Below are 15416 nucleotides of genomic sequence, written 5' to 3' on the forward strand. Positions count from 1 at the left end.
GCCATGTGAGTGAGCCACCTTGGAGGCAGACCCTCTGGTCCCAGCCAAATCTTCAGGTGAGTGCTGTCCCAGCTGACATCTGGACAACAACTTCCTGAGAGACCCTGAGCCAGAACCAGCCAGCCAAGCCATTTGCAAGTTCCTGGCCCTTAGGAACTGTGTGAAATAATAAATAATTATTGGTGTTTTAAGCCAGGGGTCAGTGAACTTTTTCCGTAAAAGTCCAGATAGTAAATATTTTAGTCTTTGTGGGCCTTGTGGTCACTGTCATAAGTACTCTGTCATTCGAGAGCAAAATCAGCCATAGATAAATGTGGCTGTTTTCCAATAAAACTTTATTGGTAATAAAAAGTAGCGGGTCGGTCTCAGTCTCTGATCCATAGTTTGTCAACCCCTGCTTTAAGCCACTAAAATAAATGATTCATGCATTTCTCACGGTGTATAAAAATGGTCCCTTTCTTCTTAGAGTTGATGGTCTTACCTGGAATGCCATCTCCTGTACATCCTCTCCACTGGATTGCTCAGACCTCACGGGAGGGTCTGTGCTGATTCACTTCCATTCTTGGCTCTCCCAGCTCTCAGAGAAAGTGCTTACCTAACTATTTGCTGGAGAAACAAACCACGTAAAACTCAAGACACTATTTGTGCCACAAGTAGGAAGCAGACACTTAGGGCTGTGGGAACACTCCAAGGGTTAATGTAGTCTGCAAGGCTTCCTGGAGGAGGTGATTTGAGCTGAATCTTGAGGGTAGGTACAACTCATTAAGCAAAGGACAGTCATTTCAGACCAGAGGGAACAGCATGAGCCCAGTGTGGAAGGGCAGACACGTGTGGTGGGGTCAGTGCATTGATGGCCTTAAAGGCCAGGCTTGGATGTCATCCTGGAGACCAGGGCTTCTCAAATAGGGGCTCCACAGATGGGCTCTGGGGAGAGATGCTGTCACTTTCATAAAATTCTGTGACCCAGAGACAATGGGTCCACTGGGGTAAGCCACTGAAGATCTGTGTTCTATTTCTAAACAGAAGAGGGTGAGTTGTTTTGGGTTCCCCGTGAAGCAGACACGGAGATGAGGAACGAAGCAAATGGTTAATTTGGGAGGTGACTCCAGGAAGCACTGTGAAGAGAGGGAAGTGAGGCCTGGAAGGAAAGACAACCAAAATAATCCAGCAGGTTGTTGATGTGGGCTATGAGAGCTCAACCCCAACTGGACCTCAGCCGGGGACCTCTGGGAGACAGTGAGAGACACAACGAAGAGGCATCCCAGCTGAGGGCTGGGAGCTGCGTATCTACCCATCAAATCCTATTAGTCGTTGGCCAAAGGCGCGGGGGGACCCTTGATTCCCCGGCACCTCTGGCCTCGGGCAGAGAGTTGCAGATGTCTTGGGAAGCCCCCTTGGGCATGGAAAGGCGAGCACCAAGGGCACACTGACACCAAAGGGACAACGACAGCTTGTGATATAGGCAGGGTGACACACCTACAGTAGTGTGTTAGAAAGAGTAACTGAGCAGCTGTGGAAGGCAGGCGGGCACTGACGGGAGGAAGTCAGAGGCTGAGGCCCGGGGAAGTGGCCGCAGCAGACACTGCAACCCAGCCCTGCTGGGGCTGGGGATGGAGGAGGGGGTACCAAGGACCAGGCCTGGCCCCACAGACCCAGTGAAGAGGTGGATCGGCCCTTCCCAGGGTCGGAAGCCAGCAGGGGAGGAGGCTGAGTCAGGTTCCAGACACCCCAGGTTTGACATGCCCACAGGGCTTCAAGTGGAGAGGACCAGCCAGGCGGATGGAGCCTCATGTCACAGCTGGGGACGGGGTTTGGGAGCCCCCCGGAGGCGGAGATAGGAGAACAGAGCTGAAAACTGACACAGGAATGTAGCTAGGTGAGGGAAGAGCAAGAGGAGTTAGAAAAGAAAGAGAAAAGAGCACAGAAGGGCCATGGGAAGGGCAGCGTGTCTGAGCTGATGCGTGGGAAGAGCTTGGTCCCTGAGTAAACAGGGAGTGGAGAGGCCAGACCTCCAGAGAGGGTGGAGAGAGAAGAGGATGAGAAAGCAGCCCCCACACAGGTGGGCAGAACTTCTAAGATGTTTCATGACAAGAGGGAGAAGTGAAGTGAAGATCAGAGCAAAGGGGACAGAGAGGACAGAGACCAGAGACAGGCAGATGGAGGTGGGGGAGGGCGAGGGCCCAGCTGGAAACGCTGAGAAAGGACCAAGGGAAGGAGGGAACTAGCAGAGGGGGTGGGATCCCAGAGGTGGGATTCAGGCTCGTTCAGGACCACGAGCAGCCACCTTTCCCTCCTCCTCACACAAAGAAGGACCAAGAGACAGACATGCTGAAAACAGGCAAGCCAGGGCTGGTGGCTTCCTGCTGGTGCCTGAGGCAAGGACCACCAGGCAGCCTCCATACCCAATCTCCCTTTGTCTTGGAGAATAATATTTCCCCTGATTTTTAGCTGAGCGCATGGTTGCCCTGCATGATATCACATTTGCCAGCCTCCCTTGTGGCTGGACATAGCCATGTGGTTGTGGGCTGACCTGTCCCACCCGCTGGAGGATAGATGTGTTGGGGGCTCTCTCGGGCAGCCCCTGGGGAGCCGCGCACCATGCAGACCCCTCACCAGGCTGCGCTGCTCGCATCCAGGCTGCTGTGGGAGGAGTTACACTTGCACCTTATTTAAATCATTCTTATCCCAGCTCTCTGTTCTTACACAGGATCTAGGCACCCACTGCTCCCCCAGCTGTCTACTTTCTCTCTCCAAGTTCTCTTCCCCTGTGGCATTTTCCACAACTGGTGCCTCATCTGCCTTCCTCCCGCAGCCCCTGTCCAACCAGATTATCAACTCCAGGAGGGCGGGGACATCACCAAACCCACAGCTAAACAAGGAAGCTGGCCAAGGGCCTGGGGCAAGAAGCCCAAGGTGTGCAGACAAGGCCCCTGCTTTGGGGGCGCACAGTCAGCAAGACAACAAATCAACAAGATCGGTTCAGATGGTGGGAAAGGCATAAAGGGAACGAAGCAGCCTAAGGGGATGGAGCATGGTGATGAGGGACGGGGTGTATTTGACTGCGTGGTCAGGGAAGGCCTCCCTGGCGAGGTGGCATTCAAGATGAGCCCAGGAGGACCAGAACGAGCTCACCATTGGAGATCTGGGGAGTGTTCCAGGCAGAGGGGACAGCAAGAGCAAAGGCCCTGAGATGGTAATGAACAGGTGTGTTTAAAGAGCAGGAAGGCAACCTGTGTGGCCTGGGGCAGAGAGACAGAGAAGCGGCCAGCAGGGCTGGATCCTGTGGGCCTTGTGGGCCATGATAAGGGGAGAACCAGGGGCAGCCATGGCAGGTGTTAAGCAGGAGAAGATGACCTGGTTCTCTTTATATCAGATCTCTTTGGCTTCCTGGGGCCGGGTGGGAGTGGGGGTGGGGGTAGAGGGCAGGGGTAAAGCTGAAGACCACCTGGGAGGCCTTCACGTGTATGCAGTCAGGGGTGCCGGATGCGTGGGGTAAGCAGTCACAGAGGTGATGGACAGAAGGGGCTGTTTTGAGAGCTATTTCACAGGCAAATCTGACGAGTCATGGTCGTTGTCTTAGCAGACCTGGAAATAAGAATTCAAGTGCACATTGGTTACTTGGGAGTGGACCCAGAAAGCAAGGAAGTGAAGGAAGACAGGGAAGGAAAGGAAGTGAATGGAAGGAGTGAAGATCAGGTTGGGCAACCCGGCTTCAATCCCACTGGGAAGTCTGGAGACAGAGTCATCCCACCCAAGGGGCGAGGAAGCTGCGGGCTTATCCACAACTCCCAGTATCATCCTGGGGCGGGGCGAGGAGGAGGTGTGTTAACTTACCAGCACTCCCAGCCTGCCCGGTGGGTGGCTGGAGCCCTGGGTTCTGGACAGCAAGTACCTGAATGATGAACACCAAATGGTATGGGCAGGGCACCCACTGACAGAGCCGGAGAAATGGCAGGACGGAGAGACTTGGGACTGGATGCCTTTGCCAAGAATTCTCAGGAGCTGAACTGGTCAGAAGTCACGAGGGATTGGTGGGGGACCATTGAGGCCCAGGTAGGGACTGGGATTAAGGGGCTGAGGAAGATCAGAAGGTTGCTGCCTATCATTTCCTCCTCAGCCCAATTTTGGCTGAGCTGGCTGAGAAGGAGGTGGCTGAGGACTCTGTAGGCTGGGGGAGGCTGTGGGTCCTGAGGATCTTTAGGGCTGGGAGTCAGACACCAGAGAAGACAGCGGGGAGCTCTGGGAACCAGGGCTCGGAAGCTAGAGGCAGCCAGATCTGCATTCTCTCTGTGTGACTCTCTGGGGCCTCCATTTCCCCACCTGTGAAATGGGTCATTATGAGAACTAAGGACAGAGTGTGGAAAGACCCAGAACTCCAGCCTTTCTAAGGCCAGTGTCTGAGCTTGTCCCTCCCCAGTCCTCCTCGAGGGCGGCAGCTCCTACTTCCTCTCTTCCCACCCACCCCCAGCCACCCGCCCCTCCCCATCTCCTTGGGAATACACTCAGACAAGGCCACGCCTGCCCCAATCCCACCACCCTTGCCATTGCTCCGCTCCCCTTCCTGCACACCCCCTCGCTCCCTCCATCCTAGCCACTCTACCTCCCTTCACTGCCTTGACCCCAAGTTCATTCCCACCTCCGACCCTTTGCATCTGCTGTTCGCTCTGCCTGGAATGCTCTCCCCAGATCTCCACACAACTCGCTCCCTCACTTCATTCAGGTCTCCAGCCAGTGTCACCTCTCAGAGAAGCTCTCCCTGACTACCCCTTGTCGCTCTCTGCCTCCTCACGCCACTCGTTTTCTTCATAGCACTCGCCCTCACCCCTGCTGGACTGTAAGCCCCAGGAGGGCGGGATCTGGACCTGTCGTGTTGTTGGTTGAGTCCTCAGCGTGTGGACCAGTGCTCAGTAAATATTTGTTGAATAAATGAATGTTTAACTTCTGGGAGCCGTTTAAGACTCAGTTCAGATATCAGCTCTTGCAGGCCTCCTTCCAGCACCTTCCCGGGGTCTCCACCACCCCTCCAACATGCCTGCACTTTAGAATTTATCCAATTTTGTTGTAATTGCCTGCTTTCCCTCTCTGCTCCCCACCAGGCCATGAGGACTTTGTGTCTTTAACTCTCACCGCTCCCTGGCACACAGTTGGTGTTAGGTAATGAATGAATGAATCAATCAATCAATTATCCGACTCCTAAAGGTTGGAATCGAGACAGGGGATATGGGTCAAGAAAACTTGGGGGCCCAGTGTCCCTCACTGCACTTCACGTGAAGTAATTTTTCTATCCCTAAAAGCGGCACATAATAGGGCTGCATGAAATATTGTTTGAACAAATAGTAATAGCTAACACTTATTAGGCACTTACGATGTGCCAGGCACCGTTCTAAGTGCTTTGCAGGTATTAACTCACTTAATCCTCACAATAACTTGATTACCATCCCCACTTTACAGACGAGGAAACTGAGGCACAGAGGAGTTCAGCAAATTGCCCAAGGTTACATGAGTAGTAAGTGATAGAATCAGGACTTGAACCCAGGCAGTTGGATGCCAGCCTCCATGTGTCACCAAGCTCCGCCGCCTCTCAGCTGACAAACAATGGATATAAATAATAATGGTGGCACCACCTGCTGTAATTTGCACCTTCCCAGGGTCAGCACTTGTCTGGGTGCTCTGCAGTTATCTGTTGATCTCCAGAGTCCTCCTTGGGCATGTATTATCTCCATTTCATAGATGAGAAAAGTGAGGCTCAGATTTAAGGGTGCACAGAAAGTAAGAGGCTCTGGCTCTCAGCTCCTCCCAGAGTGGGAAAGTTTAGAGGCCTGAACCTTGGCTTTTTCCTCCACCTTTCTGCACTCAGTTCTCCCTCATCTTCCCAGAGCCAAGGCTGGTCCCAGCACCCCTGCCCCCAGCCCACCAGAGATCTGCTGCCCCCAACTATGCAAAACTTCTCTTTGTCCTTCCCTTCTCTCCCCCAGCCAATTACTGAGAGATCAACTTGATTGTGAACATGTTTTAGAAATATTTTCACTATTGTTTGAAACATTTCCCCTTTGTTTGAAAACGTGTTACAACTTCAACCGCAGGAACACGAAAAACCCTATCCTAGCGGACAAAGGCTGTGAGTGTAAAACCAGGAACGACTGTATTAAATAATCAGAACTGAAAACCACCCAAACAATAGAACTCCTCAGAGTTCTGGCATCAGGAGGACTTGGGTCTTTGAGGCTGCCCCCAGGTGGGGTTTACAGGGTTTGCAAACACAGGAGAGGATATGCGGATCTTGCCTCCAGTAATAGGTTGTAAATCCTGCTCTGATGCCTGCACCTTCTCCAAAGGGTGCTGAGAGCAGTTTTCTTTTCCATCCTTTTCTGGGAGATGGACTGAAGCCTGGGGAAGATGGGAAATTGGATTCATACAGCAGATCCAGGATGAGGCTAGATCTGGAGTCCCAGGTTAGAGACCCCACTGGGGGCTCTGTCTGGGGCCAAAGCAGGGGGTCAGTATGAAACCAAGATCATAAGTCAGTATGGGGCCCGGGGTATGACTCAGTCTATAAGAAGGATCAGGGCTCAGCGTGTCACAGGATCAGGCTCAGTCGGAGGCTGGAGTCAGGGTCTACTGTGAAACAACATTCAAGGTTCTGACCAAATCCAAGATGGTAGCTTAGTCTGGGACTCAGTCCATGATCAAGAATGGGGTCAGGACTTCCCTGGTGGCACACTGGTTAAGAATCCACCTGTCAATGCAGGGGACACAGGTTCAAGCCCTGATCCGGGAAGATCCCACATGCCACGGAGCAGCTAAGCCCATGCGCCACAGCTACTGAGCCTGCGCTCTAGAGCCCACGAGCCACAACTACTGAGCCTGTGAGCCACAACTACTGAAGCCCGTGTGCCTAGAGCCCGTGCTCCTCAACAAGAGAAACCACTGCAATGAGAAGCCCGTGCACCGCAACGAGGAGTAGCCCCCGCTCGCCACAACTAGAGAAAAGCGCGTGCGCAGCATCGAAGACCCAATGCAGCCAAAAATAAACAAATAAAATAAATAAATTTATATAAAAAAAGAATGGGGTCAAAGCCCCACCTGGGACCAGGATTATGATTCAGCCTAAGATCAGGGTCAAGTATCGGTGTGTGATGAAGGACCAAGGCTCAGTCTATGATGAGAGAATCAGGGTTCAATGTTACGACCAGGAACAGGATTCATCTTGGGTCCCTGAACGACCAAATAGGGGTCTATCACTTCCTGAGACCTTGGGTGAGTCAGTCCACCTACGAGGCCTCACTTTCCTCTTCTGTAACCTGGGCTAACCATAACCGGTGTCCTGAATCCTTCCATAGTTAAATGTCAGGCCAGATGAAATAGTAGATGTCAGCAAGCTTTGCAAACTGTAGGGCACTGGACAGATGTTTATATAAACACCCCAGAGGAAACCCCAAACAAGGCTTATTGTGGAAAAATCTAAATGTCACTAAGCCTCCTACTCCATCTTCTATCCCACTTTCTCTTCGGTCTGTAAAACTAATAATAGCTAACAGTTACACAGCATGGCCTTGTGCCAAGCACTGTTTTACGAGCTTCATGTATATTTAACCTAATCCTCAAACAACCCTAAGAAGTAGGTATTAATATCATCCTTATTTTCAGAGGAGGAAACTGAGGCAGAAATAAGTAATTTGCTTAAAGTCACACTTAATACACAGGAAATCTCTGGTTCAAACCCAGGCAGTTTGGCTCCCAAGTCTATGCTGTGTATAGGAACTAGGGTGGGGGATGAGTCCGGGGGATTCTTCATGGAACAGACAGGGGTAAGAGATGCGGGTCAGCAAAAGGCCTAAGGATGACCCATGGCCCCCAGCAGCCTGCCTGTGCCCAGGAGGCTGAGCCAGCAGACCCCACTCCTACACAGGGACATAAAAGGCTCGGGGGAGGAGTTGGTGGGCGGCATTAAGGCATCTCTTTAAACTTGTTTATGGAAAGAAATTTCGGGCCAGCTGCTGAAAACCTGTATTTTATGGGTAATTTTTCAATTTATTTCACACTGGTATTAAAAACAACAACCCAGCCTACCATGGAGGCTGTGATTCCACTGGGGTTGGTGAGGGAGGGGTGGCTGACTTGAAGCAGCTCCTTTGTTTGCCTGAGCATTCCAGGGCCAAGGCTGCTTGCCTTCCCTTGGGAAAAGCCAGACAAAGTGAAGAAGGAAGACAGGGGTTGCAGAGGTTGTGATTTAAGAGGAGAACAAGACGAAGTCTGGTGGAGGAAGGTGGGCGTTCAGTGCCTCTCTTTTACAGATGGTGAAACCGAGGTATAGACAATGGAAATTATTAGTGAAGATTTACTCTGGCTTAGGCATTGCTTTTACCTGCACTGCCTCAGAAGCAGTCAGGACAGAATTAGTAAAATACTGTCTTGGTTTGGGGTTGCTGAGAAGCAGACCCTGAGACACAGATTGGAGTTCAGGACGTTTATCTGGGAATTGATCTTGAGAAACACAAGAATGAGAATAAGGAGTGAAACAGGACCGAAAGGCAGCCCATGAAGGATGGCTCATCAAGACAGTTACCACTGGGCACAATTGGAGCTCAACCGTGCTGGAGAGTTCTGGGAGACAGCATAGAACGTGCCTCAGGCTCTCTCACTTACTGAAGGAGGGAGTGGGGGTATTTGTCCATCACTGGGTATCTCCACTCTGCTACTGAGTCTATTAGCAAAGTTTTTGTTTCAATTACTGTATTTTTCAGTTTTATAATTTCTTTTGGGTTCTTTTTTGTAACTTCTATTTCTTTGTTGAGATTTTCTCCTTCCATTTTTTTCAAAAGACTGTATAATTTCTTCTCAAAGGATTTTTTTTTTTTGATGGCTGCTTTAAAATCCTTGTCAGGTAATTCCAACATCGGAATCACCATGGTTTAGCATTGGCTGATTGTCTTTTCTCATTCAAACTATGGTTTTCTGGTTCTTGGTATGACAGGTAATTTTCTATATATCCTGGACATTTGGGCTATTATGTTAGAAAACTCCAGGTCCTATTTAAATCTTTCATTTTAGCATGCAGTCTCACTGTTTAGGTATAGCATATAGGTTCTCACCTACTTTGGGGGCTGTAGTTGCAACGACCATTTGGTTTCCAGAGCCCTTGCAATTCTCTTCTGGCCTGCTTTGTTCTTCTGGTGTTACTGGGGTAGTATTATCCTAATACCAAAACCAGACAAAGACAGTACACAAAAATATATAGAGATCGATATCCTTCATGAATATAGCTGCAATAATCCTTAATAAAATATTGTCCAGTAGAATTCAGTAATATATAAAAAGAATCATAAACCATGGTCAAGTGGGATTTACTCGAGGGTGGAAAGGCTGATTCAACATTCAAAAATCAATGAATGTACCATATCAACAGGCTAAAGAAAAATCACATGATTATATCAATAGATGCAAAGAAAGCATTTGACAAAATCCAACACCAATTCATGATAAAAACTCTCAGAAAAAATAGCAATAGCAATAGCAGTGATAGAGAGGAACTTCCTCAACTTGATAAAGAGCATCTACAGAAAATCTACAGCTAACATCATACTTAATGGTGAAAGACTGAATGCTTTCCCACTAAGATTGGGAACAAAGCAAGGATCACTCTTGTTCAGCCAGTGCTGGAAGTTCTAGCCAATGCAACAAGGCAGGAAAAGGAAATAAAAGGAACATAAATCAGAAAGAAAGAAATAATAACTTTTATTTTATTTGCAAGTGACATGATTGTCTACTTTGAAAAGCCCTAAACATCTTTTTTAAAGTACTCCTAGAATTAATGAGTGAGTTCAGCAATGTGGCAGGATAAAAGAGCAACACATAAATATCAGTTGTATTAACCCAATCAAAAATGGGCAGAAGACCTAAACAACATTTCTCCAAAGAAGACATACAGATGGCCAATAGGCACATGAAAAGATGCTCAACATCGCTAATTATCAGAGACACACAAATCAAAACTACAATGAGGTATCACCTCACACCAGTCAGAATGGCCATCATTAAAAAGTCTACAAACAATAAATGCTGGAGAGAGTGTGGAGAAAAGAGAACCCTCCTACACTGTTAGTGGGAATGTAAGTTGGTGCAGCCACTATGGAAAACAGTATGGAGGTTCCTTTAAAAACTGAAAATAGAGCTACCTATGACCCAGCAGTTCCACTCCTGGGCATATGTCCAGAGAAAACTCTAATTCGAAAAGATACATGCACCCCAGTGTTCATAGCAGCACTATTTACAATATCCAAGACATGGAAACAACCTAAATGTCCATCAACAGATGAATGGATAAAGAATATGTGATATATATATATCTGAATTTGCCATAAAAAAGAATGAAATAATGCCATTTGCAGCAACATGGATGGACCTAGATTTTATCATACTAAGTGAAGTAAGTCAGACAGAGAAAGAGAAACATCATATGATATCACTTATATGTGAAATCTAAAATATGATACAAATGAACTTATTTACAAAACAGAATCAGACTCACAGACATAGAAAACAAAACTTATGGTTACCAAAGGGGAAATGGGGGTGGGAGGGATAAATTAGGAGTTTGGGATTAGCAGATACAAAATACTATATATAAAACAGATAAACAACAAGGTCCTACTGTATAGCACAGGGAACTAAATTCAATATCTTGTAATAACCTATAATAAAAAAGAATATGAAAAAGAATACATATATATAACTGAATCACTTTGCTGTACATCAGAAACTAACACAACATTGTAACTCAACTATACTTCAGTTTTTAAAAAATCAGTTGCATTTCTATATACTAGGAATGAACACGTGAGGCAGCAAAACTAAAACTACAGTACCATTCACAATTGCTTTTAAAAAAAGGAAAAGAAATACTTAGGTGTAAATCTAATAAAACATATGCATATGCTGAAAATGACCAAACATTGATTTTTTTAAAAATCAAAGAAGATCTTAATAAATGGAGAGACATATCATGTTCATGGATTGGAAGACGCAACATAGTCAAGATGTCAATTCTCCCCAAATAGATATACATACTTAATGCAATTCTGATCAAATTCCCAACAAGATTTTTTGAAGACATAGACAAAATTTCTATAGAATTTATATTGAAAGGCAAAGGAACTAGAATAGCTAAAACAGTTTTGAAAAAGAATAAAATGGGTAGGATCAGTCTACCCAATTTCAAGATTTCTTATGAAACTACCATAATCAAGACAATGTGGTACTGGCAGCCAGAACAACACATAGTTCATGGAACAAAATGGATAACCTAGAAATAGATCCATACAAATATACCCAGTTAATTTTTGACAGAAGAGCAAAAGCAATTCAATAGAGGTAATACAGCCTTTTCAACAAATAATACTGGAGTAACTGGACATCCACAGGCAAAAAAAGAACCTGACTTACACCTCACCCTTTATACAAAAATTAATTTGAAATAGATCATCGACTTAAATGTAAAACAATATGACTTCTAGAAAAAAATAGAAGAAAATATTTGAGACTTGGGACCAGGCAAATGTTTTTAGATTTAACACCAAAATCATGATCCATAAAAGGAAAAATTGATAAAGTGGACCTCATCAAAAGTAAAACCTCTGCTCTATGAAAGACACTGGTAAGAGAATGAAAGGACAAATTATGGACTAGGAGAAAATATTAGCAAATAACATATAGAATAAAGAAGTCTTAAAATGCAACAATAAAAAAATCTAATTAAAAATGTGCAGAAAGACATGCACAGACGTTTTTGCCGAAGAGGATACACAGAAACTTGTATACAAACATCCACAGTTGCTTTAGATTTAATAACCAAAAACCTGAAATTATTCAAATGCCTTTTGGTGGATGAATGGTTAAACAAACTATAATACATCCATATCATGGAATACTACTCAGCAATAAAAAGCAACTGTCAATACATGCAATAACTTGGACAAATCTCAAGGAAATTATGCTAAGTGACGAAAGACAGTCTCAAAAGGACACATGCTGCATGATTCTATTATATAACATAAGTGTAACAACATAATTATAGAAATGGAGAACAGATTAGTGGTTGCTAGGGGTTAGGGTGGAGGGGAGGGAGTGGGTGGGATCCTAAAGGAAAGCACGAGAGAGCAAGTCTTGTGATGGTCCAGTTAGGCATCTTGATGTGGTAGCGGCTACATGAAACTATACATGAGATAACATTGCATCCCAGGAAACTCTTCAATCCCTGGCAAACCAGGAAAGTTGGTCACTCTAGCAGGGGCCATCCAGCAGCCCCTGTAGCTCTGAGGAGGAGTTTGCGCTTCACCTGGAAGCAAAGCCAGGTCCTCTGGCTGCTTAGGAAGAAGAGCTTGTAGGGGCCAGAACTGACACAGCCAGGAGCTACTACATCAATGGGGCCAGAGTGGCAGACTGGCCAGATGTTCACCAAATGTTCGTTTTCCCCCTGAGCACATGGCTAGACTATATTTCCCAGCCACCTTTGCAGACAGATGTGGCACATGACTGAGTTCTGGCCAGTGAGATGCGGGGGGACATGATCTTCACCTCCAATGTGTGGTCCTCCATGCCCTGCCCCTTCCTCAGTGAGCTTTAAGCCATGTACCAGAGAGCAGAGCACAAGCTGGAAGGAACCTCGGTCCTGGCTATCCCACAGAGAAGGATCTGCTGATCAGGAGCACGCACTGTGAGCATAATGCATTGCAGCCATTATACCCATCTTCATTTATTTGTGACGGTGTCCGGTAGTTCCTTAACTGATGGCCCCTGGTGTGGACACCTCCTATTCTGCCATCAGCACCACTGGTCTTGATGTCCTCCCTGTGTACCTATGTTGGGGGAAGGCGACTGGATGGCAGGCTGGGATTCCCAGACAGCCCTCTACAGCTACAGAGAACCCAAGACCCTCTGAGCAGCTCAAGGTTGGGTGGGGGCCTGAGTTCTGGCTCTTAGAACCCTGGAAATACCAAATTCTGAAAGGATTCGAAGGGCCCTTGGAGAACACAAAATCCCACCCGTACCACTGAATGAATGGGGAAACTGAGGCCCTGAGAGAGAATAGGAGGTAGTTGACGTCCCACAATGAATGAAGGGATGAGTGAACATTCATTCATTCTTTTATTCATTCCACAGATATTTATTTCGCACTTTATGTGTCAGGCACAAGGATAAAACAGAAGATTCCTGCCCTCATGGAATTCACAAACAGGCAAATTACAAACATGAACAGGCCTGGTGGTGCTCGGTACTATGGACAATAAAGCAGGACCAGGGGATAAAGGGCCCAGGCATCCATTTTGTCTGGAGTGATCAGAGAGGGCCCCTCAGAGGAGGTAACCTTGAGTGGAGACAGGCCCTGAGGATATGTGAGGAAGAATTTTCCAAGCAGAGGTAACAGCAAAAAGCCGTGCTGGGGACACATGGCAGAGTTTGAGAAGCAGAAGAAGGCGGGGGGCGGGGGGGCGGTGTAGGTGGAGCAGAGGGAGTGGAGGCGAGAAGAGGTGAGAGGCTACAGGCTGCAGAGCTCTGTGGCTACTAAGTGGCCCCAGCCTCTGCCTGACTCCTATGCACCCTGCCCTTCCCCAGCCCTGCTCACCTGGGGGATGGCCTGCTCTGGACTCCGGAGACTTCAGGACCGGTGGTGGCTGGGTAGGGGCTGACTTTCAAACTTCTTAAAGTTTGAACTTCTAGGGTCACCTAATTTCTCCAAGTACCCAAATTCCATGTATAAGCTGGGAGACTCCTGCATCTGGAGAACTCATTCATTCATTCATTCTACAAACATGTTGCATACCTGCTCTGTGTCCAGCATGAGCTAGGCTCCAGGCATCCCAATATGACCTCATCTCTGGCCTTAAAGAGTTGACAGTTCAGAGGAAGGGACAGACAAATCCATAGTTACCACCTGCTGTGATACAAGCTGTAATAAAGAGATTGTGGGAGCCCAGAGGAGACACTGGACCTGGCCTGAGAATCAGGGAAGGCTTTCTGGATGAGGGGCATATTCAGGACTGGGTCCTGAATGAGTCAGTGGGGATGGGGATGGGATGTAGACCTACATTCCATGGAGAGGCCACTCATGAAAGGCTCAGGGGTGTGAGAGGCTTGGAGGTGTCTGTGAAATACTGCAAGGAGTTGAGATCTGGGATTAAAGGGGTGAAAGGTGGGGTAGAGGGGAAGACAGAGATCAAAGAAGTCAGAACAAGAGGGCTTTGTAGGGTCTGGTGGATGGGGACCATGCTGGGACACCTGGGTGCCCATCCCACCTCTGCCTTAGACTTGCTGGGCTGCCTGAGCTAGGCACCTCCAATCCCGAGGTCTCAGTAGCCCCACCTGTGGAATGGAGCCATTTGGGGGGGGGGGGTGGCTCTGACATTCCACCAAGACCCCTAGGATGTTGTTTGTCAGTATTCGTGGAGCCCTACAGAAGAACAGCCAGGGCAGAGCTGCCTCACTCTCTGTGTTTCCCTCCCCCGACATGCCCTCAAATGTCCTCATTATACTGGGGACCTTACTAAGGATGAGGTCAAGGGGCTGGAGAAGGAGATGCCGGCATTTACCTCCCTTTTTTTTTTTAAATCAAACTACACACACAGGATAAAGGAAGGATAATTAGTCAGCAAGAGACTGTCAAGGGTAAATTCCTCTGTGCCCCAAGCAGTGGCTAAAAGGGTGGACACTGGACCCAGACAAACCACTGCCCTGCTGTGTGGCCTTAGGCAAGTCACTTGGCCTCTCTGAGCTTCCCTTTCCTCCCCTGTAAAGTGGAGCTAATCGGAATAGAACCTCGCTGGGTTATTTTGAAGATTATATTATGCGTAAAGTGCTTAGAACGCCGCCAAGCACACAGGCCTCAAGGCGACAGGCAGTATTATTTTCACTCTCACTGCTTTTAGCGGCAAGGTGGCCGGAGGCAGGGCGCACCGTTTGTTGGGGAGAAGGAGGGATTTGTCTCTGAAAGCGTTACAATTGTACCAGCTGCTCCCATCCTGTAGACGAGGCTGGAGGAAACACAGTTCAGGTCCTGGGCCCCTTCACTGGCTAATTTATCAGGTGCTGGTCACTTCGGGGCTTAGGAGAAAGAGGAAACAGAGAAAGCGGAAAAAGAAAATCCGAGGCGGACAGTGGGGTGGAGGGAGATGCTGAGAGGAGGGGATCACCTGGCGTCCGCGCGTCTGTACCTCTGTGTGTGGCGTGGAGGACCGTACCTGTGTATGCCACGGGACAGTACCGGGCGAGGGAACGACGCCAGAGCGCGCACGGCGTGACAGACCGACCTGGCCGGGAGACCCCCTCCAACCCCACCGCGCGCCTTCCCCAAGCGGGTTAATGCACCGCCCCCGCCTCGCTGGCTCCTCCCCGCCCGCCCCTCCCAGCCCCGCCGACGTCCT

Source organism: Delphinapterus leucas, chromosome 15 (assembly GCF_059928025.1).
Source record: "Delphinapterus leucas isolate spDelLeu-1000000601 "Yukka" chromosome 15, BTC_Dleu_Yukka2, whole genome shotgun sequence".
Taxonomy (NCBI): Eukaryota; Metazoa; Chordata; class Mammalia; order Artiodactyla; family Monodontidae; genus Delphinapterus; species Delphinapterus leucas.